The following is a 10,403-nucleotide window of genomic DNA, read 5'->3' on the forward strand; positions in this document are numbered from 1 at the left end:
TCTTCCCCTACCCATGTAAGCTTTCATGCCCATTTTAATAGGGCTTCTACATGCATTCTGCCTTGAGCACAATGGAGTTTTGCTCATATGATTATGTGAAGGAATAAAATCAGTTCACTAGAGTTGTTTTTATGGTAAACTTGTAAAACTGAGAGCAACTGGCAGACATGCAAGACTATTTTCATTAATACAATTGTGTTCAAGTTTTTTTGCTAAACAAAACAAACACATGCTCATTCTCCCTCCTCAATTTTTGTTTTTCTTCAAATTAATTCCATTTTATAGAGAGTGGGAGGGGAGACAAAACAAAGAAGTCAGTGTATGCAATCCTCTCTCTTTGGAAGCACATTGAATTTATCTTGCAACTGTGGAGTTTGAATTTCTAAAATACTTTCACGTTATGACTGAGGGAGGTAAGGAAGAAAGAAATTAAAAGCATAATTTACATTCCTGTGAAGGAAATTCCTCTTTCATGTTACATATGAATAAGATAAAATGTTTAGCTAAAAAACAGCAATTTATAGCAGTCCCTGGAGGCATCAGCTTAATGGACCAGAGGCGCCTCTAAACATATGCAGTCTTTCATATCCGATGTATTTTATCCCTGTCTCTCAGAAACTTTATAGCATTTGACTTGTGCTTCTGTGCACATATGTTTTTTAAATTAAGACTCAAATAGTAATATCTATAGCTAGAAAAATTGTAAATAATTCAGTCGTCCCATTTACATGCACCGAAGGAAGCTGAGGCAGACCATGGACAGAGGTCCATTTTGATAAAACACCATGCACTACTTGAGAGTTATATACAGAATGGTAATATTCCAAAGTAATACCATTCATCCTTAAAAAATATGGGTTAACTTAGGTTTCTAACATAACCTGAACAGTCAGCCAGCATAGTCTGGAAAGGAATAATGTTTTCTGGTGTATTGTTTAAGTTTGAGATGCAACTTTCAAGCAAGTTCTCATAAAAATGAGACTATTGACATTTTAACCTTCTTTATAAGGCTACCAAGGTTGCAATTCTGAGAAGCTGTAGATTAAAAGTAGATTATGCAAGAAAATACAATTGACCATAAATCACAAGACAAATTAAGAGAGGGATGAGAAGACAACTTCAAAATTGACTCAAACCCCCTACATCATGTGCAATCACTGGATTTGACCTTTATTGGCTTTATACTGTAACGAAGATAAAATAAACAAGTTACTTAATGCAGTGCAACCCACAATCATAGTCAAGCTTAATTTAACCTTGTTGAAAGAGCAACTTTAAAAACCAAACACTTTTTTTCCCCTGAAAAAGACTTATCTGCAATACAGCTCTACACAAGCTCCATGGAGAATGTAGATGTATATAGAAGTTTCCTTAAAGGAAATTAGTAACTACATTAGGAAATGATTTTTTATGTGCTGGTCTGTTAATTAAGAATTATAATTGTTTTTCTGCGTATTAAATGCACAAGAAATTGTGTGTTAAATGGTCATTTATCATTGGAATTGACAGTTCTGTTAAGTACCATCTTCGTATTAAGAATTTTCCTGTAATCATGCTTGGAAAAATATTTCTTAAAGACTTAAGGCTTATGTACTGCTTGTTAGTAACTGTAGATATTAGAAGCAAATTATTTTATAAAAAACTTGAAAGACTGGGTATACTTGGACATTTTTAATTGAGCATGCATTATAAGTAGGGCTTGCTTTCTTCTATTACCCTGTTTTGTATGCAGTCTGTGTTTGAAAATAGAGACTCCAGTGTGATTCAGCAGCTTTTTTTTTTTTTTCCTCCAACTGCTTCTCTAGCCATATTAGAATGTCTAATGGGATAGAAAACAAACAGAAGAAAAGGCCTATTTCTTAAGGGAACTGCATTCTTCTGTAAGATATATTTTTGTGAAGTTAATGCCAATCATAAAATATAATGATGCTAACTCAGTATGTCAAGACATTTTATTACTCATGTTCTTGTTATTTACTAAGGCTTTGTCTAACATGGACCAGTTAGGGCTGTGAACTATTGCATGACTAGGAAGCACAAAAGGCACTTTGCACCATCCTACTGTTCTAGTGCACTCAAGAACACCTACCTTCAAGATTCCAGTCTGAATGTATGCAGTAAATACCTAGCAAAGTAAGGAAACTGTTGCATAAACTTTAATCACCATTATCTGTGCTGACAAGGTCTCAGGTTCTGAATATTTTCATGACCACAGATTACCTCAGCAGAGTTTAAAAGAGATACAATGGGAAAAATCAATCTGTCCCAAGATCACAGTGAAAACGTAATCTGCAGCTGCCTCTTATACGTCACTTATAAGAAGCTAAAGTACTTGAATAAATATCTGTAATTTATATAGCCAAGATTTTAACTTAACTGGGTTAGAAAGGTAGCATCTTCTAGGATTCATAAGTTCCCTTTAATAATGTGTTCAAACATTATTTATTTTTTTTAAACTCTATTTCAAAACTCATTCTAGTGAAACCAAAAGGCAGGATAGCAACCACAGTGTCACCTTAATCTGGCATCAGAGCATCACAAGAGTTACACAAAAGTTGCATCACTACCAACACCAAATCAAAATAGAGGCAATCTAGTTCCGTCTACAATTTACTTCCCTTTTTAGGAATTACAGTAGAATTACTGCAAATAGAATTGCAATATTACCTAAAGCACATGCACGTCAGCACATATAAAAAAGAACATCTCAAAGCTATTAACATTAGATAGTTAATAACATAGTTTCTGGTATTCAAATTATTGGGCTTTGCTTATGTCATATCACCTCGTCTTGACCTGTCTGACAATCATTCATTTAATGCAGGCTAAAGAACTATAATTAGCCACGTCATCACAACCCTATTTTGGGTTGTGCATGTGTATAGGTAAGCAGTTTTTGTCAGCACAGCTACAGTAGTCACCAATTATACTACAGATGCCATCATTGTGTTTGTAGAGGCTTGTAACGGACACATAGTCAGACCTTCCAGCTTCTCAACAATCCTTTTTTGGCAGTCACTCTGACATTAAAAGCTTCATTTTTGACGATTCAGATTTCAGCTTTACTGCCATGCATTAAATTTGTTTTTTTGTTGTTGTTGTTTTTTTTTTTCTCCCTGTGCAAATTCTCCAACAATAAAGGCTGTAAATGAAAAAGTAATTGCAACAAAATGATTTTAGAAAGTCTACTTCCACAAAAACAAACAAACAAACAACCCACACTATATACTAAAAGCAATTTTATCCTTTCAGGATAACGTGCTCCGAACAGTAAAAGCAATAAGAATGCCAGTCTTTGCACATCAAATAAGCAGCTCAACAGAATTCAAGTCTACTGTTACTGACAAAAACAATTTACATTAAATCATTTCCCATTTAATTTATGCCAGCCACAAACTTTTTTGATTGCAATCAACATACATGCTACATCAATTCAACTCAGATGCATTCTTTGGTTTTTATTCAGCTTTCTAGCTGTTCTGATAGAATGCCTTCAGAGAACTTGAATAAGACAATTATAAATTGTGCTAAATGTCCTTTTCCTCAGTACTTACATCTCTGTCTAATCTATACAGCTTTCGTTACAGATAGAAGAGGAGCAGTGATCACGTTAAAGTACAAAAGTTGTATTCACAAAGGCAAGAAAATTTATAATTAAGGTTGAAGCTTTCTATTCATTTCATTCTCCCTAGATACTACAGTTTCCAGAGCCTAAAAAATTACCCACCATCTGAAGACTCAAATTGCATCACAAGACTCAGAGACTGAGAACAATCTCAGTCTGGATTCCTTATTCTCAGAACTGTACTTGAAATGCTATCAATAGTAGTTGCTCATGTGACACTAAGATTTACTTTACAGTGAACCGTTTTCCTATTCACAGCATCCAAAATAGCCTTCTGTGCAAATAACAGTTTTAAATTCTCACTTCTAAGACAAGTTTCTAGATGCTAGCTAACAGCTTTACCTCAAAAATAACTACCTAAGAAACTTGAACATACACTATCTGCAAATGCAAGTTATGATTAACGTGCAGTTTAGCTGCAGTATTATTATAAGAAGATGTTTCGAATTAACAACAATAATTCAGCAATCTGCACGTGAAGGGTTATATACTTTAATATGCGTCACAGAATATATGAAGAAAGTTGATTTTAAAGCATATTTTTCACATTTTTATCAGTGAGACAGCTAAAAGATTTTATTTGAACTACTGACATTAAGGGGATATTATCCATACCAACTGTCAAGGAGAAACTCATCAATATTCACAAGTGAAATAATCAATTTCAGCACTTGAATTATTCTAAACGATAATAACAGATGAAACCTGTTTAAAAGAACTACCCTTAAGTTTTATTCAAGGGTTAAGTGTACTACTCACATAGGTTGGAGAAAAAGTCAAGTTCAAGACATCCAAAAAACAAATATGAGAGAACGACTATACTAAATTAAATGATAAAGATAACCTTCCTAAAATATCCTGAACAAAGATATTCCATTCCTTTCAAGACTGTCCAAAAATAGAAACTAGCTTCCTAAAATACATCAAAGCTGAGACTATTCTGATAAACTGATTTAGGTCTGTTTAACAACTTCTAGATAATTAATCCAAAGTGGCAGCCAAAGGAAGACAACAGCCATGAAATACCAATATCAAGAGAGAGCTGGTATGAAAATAAAGGGGGGAAATGTTACATCTGTTAATCTATCTGGATCTATTTATCCTTTTTTTTTTTTTAATATTTTTTTAATTTATTTATTTTTATTTAAACACATCTCATGGGTACCAGAGATCCAGTTTTTATTCTTAGTCAAGACTAACAAGCCAAACACTAGTGCAGTTCTGTAAGCATAAGCTTCCTGATCAAAACTATTTTCCATCCAGGGAAACTGACAGCGAGTGGAGGTCTTTGGGAGATGACACAGTTCACAACAATTTTACCTATCCATTATTAAGCCCAGCAGATGCATCAAATGTTTTCAAAAAGTACTCTATCACACATTTGCTTTCAAAAAAAACAAAAAAAAAGTTACGTAAGTTACGTTTAAACACACTTAAACAATGTCTATATAGGAAATCAGTCTTAAATACAAAGTAAAAGCACACTTCCACTCTTTTTCTGAAGTTCAAAAGCAGTTTTACATTTTAATTGTATGTTTTCCTCAAGGTGTCATTATAAAACCGTTAAAAACCTCTCCATGGCTAAATTATAAGGAAGATTAATTATAGTATTGCTTTTCCAATTATTAAGTATAAATATTCCAAACTGCATTTGTACATATGACATTTTATCATGAGGAAGAAAAGTTTTTTTGAGGAAAGAGTACCAAGATATTAATGAAATAATCCATGATTAAAGGACACCTACCTTCTCTTCCGTTGCATATTTCCCCAAAGAAAACCCAGTCTAAGAACAGAAACTCTTTGCTAAAAGTAACACTTAAAAATAGTTTCAAAATGTATCCAGCAAATAACAATATAGTTGTGTCACATTTTTCCCCCCTTCTACTTCTACAGGCAACAACTTTCCATTCTTATTTTTAGTCACTAATGTTTTCTTCAGAACCACTTTGTTTTGCTGACAAGTGTGTCCCCTCCCCTAATGGAAAAATGTGTAATCTATTGTTCATTCAAGCCATTTTGTTTCTAACAATGACGAAGTACCTACTTTATGTCATGCTCTACTGTGTGACTAATGAGAACATAACATTTGAGCTGTACATTTGTATTCTTAGAAGCCTCAAATTAGCACCATTTTTAATATAACAATAATCTTATTAGCATAACTTCTCTGCTTTTGAATAATAACGTGCTCAAATTAATTTAAATGGTTTAAGTTATAGACCTCGTAGACCATAAAAACTACTAAAGAGATCAACCTAGTCCATTCTTGATCCAAAATTACAGCACGTTAGAGTCACCCTTACTATGGTTTGAATACTGTCCTTAATAAGCTAACCTAATGATTTCTGATTTGTTCTTTCCCATTACTTTGCAGTTTTGTGACCTCCATATTACTCTGTCACAATAATTAATTTTATATACATGGCAGCTGACAGTAAAGAACTGCATAGATATTTTTGATTTAGGGAAGTTTGTTGAAGGCACTCATAAATGGGCCATGACTGCAGGCAGCCCCCCAGCCTGTGAACCACCCTGTCTCTAACTGTCCATCTTCTTCACTTAGCACCCACCTTCTATCTCCACAGGGACCTTCTTCCTCATCTGAGGGGTGGGCAGCATTCTCCTCAGAAGACTTGCAGGAATTCCTCATTCTCTTCAAAACCAGGAGCTCCTAAAGAAGGGGACTGAAACAAGGCCACCCTAAACCACTGTGATGTTCCTATACCTGAGGAAAAGCATGTTCCTCTCCCAAACTTTTCCTGAAGCAGCCCCTAAAAAGTCACCACAGCCCCGAAAAGGGGGAAACAGTAAACAGCTGACACAAGGGGGTAAGGAAAACAGGACCTCTTCATACCACTTCCTCAGGACAGTAGCAGCACTACAGTGCACTACAGTGGAGGAGGAGGAGGCATGAGGGCAGCTTCCCTCCATCACAGCCTCCCTCCCTGCCCCACCCTTTCTCCTCAGCTGACAGCAGCCACGAGGGCAGCTCTTCACCTGAGGCAGGCATAGCATGGAGGGTTGCTATTTCCCCTTCAGTGCAACCACCCAGGTTCCATCCCAAAGAGGGGGGCTGCTAGAAACATCAGCGCAGCTCAGCACTGGCCACAGGCACTGAGCCCTTCCAGGTATTTTCTTCGGCTTTGCTGAAGCCATGTTTCTCAAAATGGAGGGCGGCCCACACGAGACCCTGCTGCGCCTCACACTTTCCCACCCACCTCAGGTGGGGCCCCATGAGAGCCACACTAATTCCCTCTAGTCTGCTCGTTCTCATAAAGAATATCTTGCCACTATATTTCTTTTAAAATAAACATAGTAATAGATCTGGTGGGCTTTTTATTCTCCCTGGGTTGTGGTTTGGTCTTATGTTGCTCCACAAAGCAAGCAAGAGGTCTGGAGCTTGCTTCATCCACAGCAGCTGTTTCTGCTTGCTCAACTGAAACAGTTGAAATGACTTGGAAAGGGTAGCATTAAAGAAATACGTTAGAGGATCTGTATATAAAAGTGCTCATCTTTTGTTTGTCTGATGTCAGCCAGGCAGATGACTACGGAAGTAACCAATTATGTATGTAAGGGGCTGTTTGCACTTTGACTGAATAGGATATATATGCAAATGAAGTTTTTTGAACTTTGGGGACAGCTAGTGATGGAAAAGTCTAAAACTGAAAACTGATGTAGCAGAAAAATGGATTTGAGCTTCCTGAATAAATCTGAACAACTTTTACCAGGGCTGCTAAAGGCTGCTTCCCTGCAGGCTGCTTGTGCTGTGATCCCCATCTGGGCACAGGGCAACAGCACCAGCTGCACTTTCCACCCACCTGAGGCCCTGCCTTGCCTCTGCTGACATGCAGGTGTAGGAGGCCATAGCCTTGTGACTAGTCTCCTTCCCATTCTCCTGCAGTTTGCAGCACTAAGCCCATCTGCAAAGTTATTTTCTAGTTTCTCGGGCATTCAGACCCTACCAATCTCCTGCTACCCACCCACATGGGCAACCCCTCATGCAGTCTGTCTCGTCAGTTTGCCTGAGCCAGTATCCTGTATCTCCAAGCACGTTCGTTTTCCCTAAGCCCAGCTTCTGCCTGAGTTGTCAAGATTCCCTAGGTACAGTTCTTGTATTCTCATTACTATGTACATATGTAGTATTTTACTTGTCCTGATGATAAGCTGATTTTTTTTAGGTGTATAAATATGTAAATCTCAGTAGATAGCTTGCAGAAGGTGTTTTACAGAAAACTGTAGAAATTGATGGCGATATTCTAGCTGCAATAAAATGAAAGCTTCTGTTCAAAGAGGTTTGTTTGTTTAGCATTGCAACAACTACTGCTCTATTTAGCTTGAATAATTCTAGCAACAACATAACCTCATGAGTAGTTAAAAATCTTGACTTTTCCCCCTTCTTATAAGTTAAGCAAAAGTTTTGTGCTGACAAAATCATAAACGTTAACAAAATGCAACATTTTGTAAAATGTAAAATTATTTAAATATGCTGTTTATTTATATATTGCCTCTGATCAAGACTTGGTGAAAGTACTTTCCTTCAATCACAAAAAGACTGTACATATACATGCCCTTCATAAAATCACTGAAGAGAGAAAAACTAACCTATGTCTCCTGGATGCTAGAGCAAAGTGACTTTATTCTTAATATACTTTCACTTGTCAGATTATTCCTTCTAAGAGACTGGTTGGAAAAAATCATTATGGGACACCAGTGCTGTTCATGAGTAACCATTAAGTAGCGTGCACATATCTCATAGTCGTATAATAGTCTGCAGTTATGCAAAAACAAATGTATTGACTACATGAGTGTAGTGGGTTTATGTGGCAAGGTTTTGGTAGCAGGGGACCATAGTGGTGGCTTCTGTGAGAAGAATGTAGAAGCTGCCCCACTGCTGACCAGAGCCGAGCCAATAAGCGATGTTGTTTGCACCTCTGTGAGAGCATACTTAAGACAGGGAAAATTATGCTCTCCTCCAATTATACTTTATGTAATTTTTATTCATACAGCAAGGAAAAATACAAAGAATACTCTAGGTTTTATTCTTAAGTCCTTGTAATAGTAGTATTTGGAGATTCCAATTACTACAAAAACATAAGGTAAACTGCAAGTGAAGATTAAGAATTTAGAAATATTGATTCTTCAACAAATACAGGGAAAAATCTGATTCCCTCATGTATAAGTACTACTTTGCTTCAGCTAGTATCTTCAACTTAGTAGAAATAAATGTGGTCTGTGGCAATGTTTGAAGCAAACATACACTTTGATTCATTTATGGTAAGGGGCAAACATTGAAGAAGAGCATCCTTCAAAGTAAATAGGTTTTCCTTCCACAGTATTAGTAATTTATTTCTTTGTCCAGAATAATTTTAGTGGGGAAAAAGTAAACAAACAAACAAAAACTAGTATCTTTTCCATACACAGGTCATTAACTTTTACTTACAATTTCATTTATTCTTACCTAGTTGCTATTCTAGAATCCTTATACTCTGACCCGTCTTCTGACTTTTTTTTTTTTTTTTCCAGAAATCATTTATTTTAAAAAGGCATAAAGCTTCTTCTGACAATTCTTGGATGAATGATTTTTCACAAAAGGGAATTGAATAAGTTCCAAAGTGTGGGCTGTGAATTTGGTTTTTGCTTAGGTGAGCAGTTGTAGTAGTGGAAAGTGCTATTGGCTCTCTAGGCTAGAAAATTGAAGAGTGCTCATTCTGAATTTGCTAAACTTCAAATCTCTAATTCATGTGAGGAAGCCCTCATTATGTTTTCCCAGGGTGATTCAAGTCATTTGGATAAAAAGTATGCCTGCTGTGCTTTAGATTACGTTGGAGGAACTCTTCAATTGAGAAAGAGGTTTTAAATTCAAGACCTACCACTCACAGCCTGTGATGCATGTCTCAACTTAAGATAATGAAACCAACCTGTTCTAGACAAATTCCATTTAAATAATTAGCAATTCAAAGTTGAGAAAGTTATTTCAGGCTATAAAGTCCATACAACTCTCACATCAACCATTTGTGAATATTTACAGCAAAAATAATATTATTTGATGGTACTAACCAGATAGCCTAGGAAGAATTCATCTGTATATAGTTCTGCAGTAGTATTTTGAAGAGTCTGACTGAAATGTTTAGGCCTAAAGAAAATATTTTGTATATGGTAGTCAGATTATATATAAATGGCAATACAACATTTGTAACTGGAATCTTTAAAGAAAAATATGTGTTCTCTAGAACAGACAAGGAATGAGATAAGTATTCTAACGTACTTGTGCATGCTGATACTATGAAAACCAGTCTGTGAGGTAACTGAAGGATGAGTTTTGTTTGCTTACCTGTAAGCAGTCTAGTTTTCCACTTGAGCAATCTCAATAGAGTAACTGCCTTTAGGAATTAGACATGGAAATTCAGTATGACCTGGAAGGAACGTAGTAATATTTTGTCTCCAGAATGTGGACTTAATCCTAAACACACTTGAGAGACAGCATATGCTAACACCCTGAAGAACTTGATTTGATATGGATATTTCCCTACCCTCCTTTGCCTTCTTGATAGCCAAGATTTTTATATATACTAAATAGAGATGTTGACAATACAGATTGTATAAATAGCTCAGATAATGAATACAGATTTAAAAAGAAAATAATAAAACATGGTTCTAAAAAGAGCTGCAGTGGCTGTAGAATTATTATGTAGAATGTAAGCTAGTAAAATTTTTTAAAATTACAGTAATTTTCTTTCAAGTCTATTCACAGCACTTTTCTATTTTGTGGGAATAT

General features: G+C 35.9%; 1 long non-coding RNA gene across 1 annotated transcript; it reads right to left on the reverse strand.

Moving 5' to 3' along the window:
• Positions 1-1,763: 1,763 nt before the first annotated feature.
• LOC311443661 lies at positions 1,764-6,927 on the reverse strand. Its single transcript, XR_014697388.1, has 3 exons — positions 6,847-6,927; positions 6,199-6,399; positions 1,764-3,142 (listed from the first exon to the last, which is right to left on the reverse strand). It is a non-coding gene; the product is annotated as an uncharacterized lncRNA (long non-coding RNA).
• Positions 6,928-10,403: the final 3,476 nt, after the last annotated feature.

Source organism: Aythya ferina (genome assembly GCF_964211825.1).
Source record: "Aythya ferina genome assembly, chromosome: 12".
Taxonomy (NCBI): domain Eukaryota; kingdom Metazoa; phylum Chordata; class Aves; order Anseriformes; family Anatidae; genus Aythya; species Aythya ferina.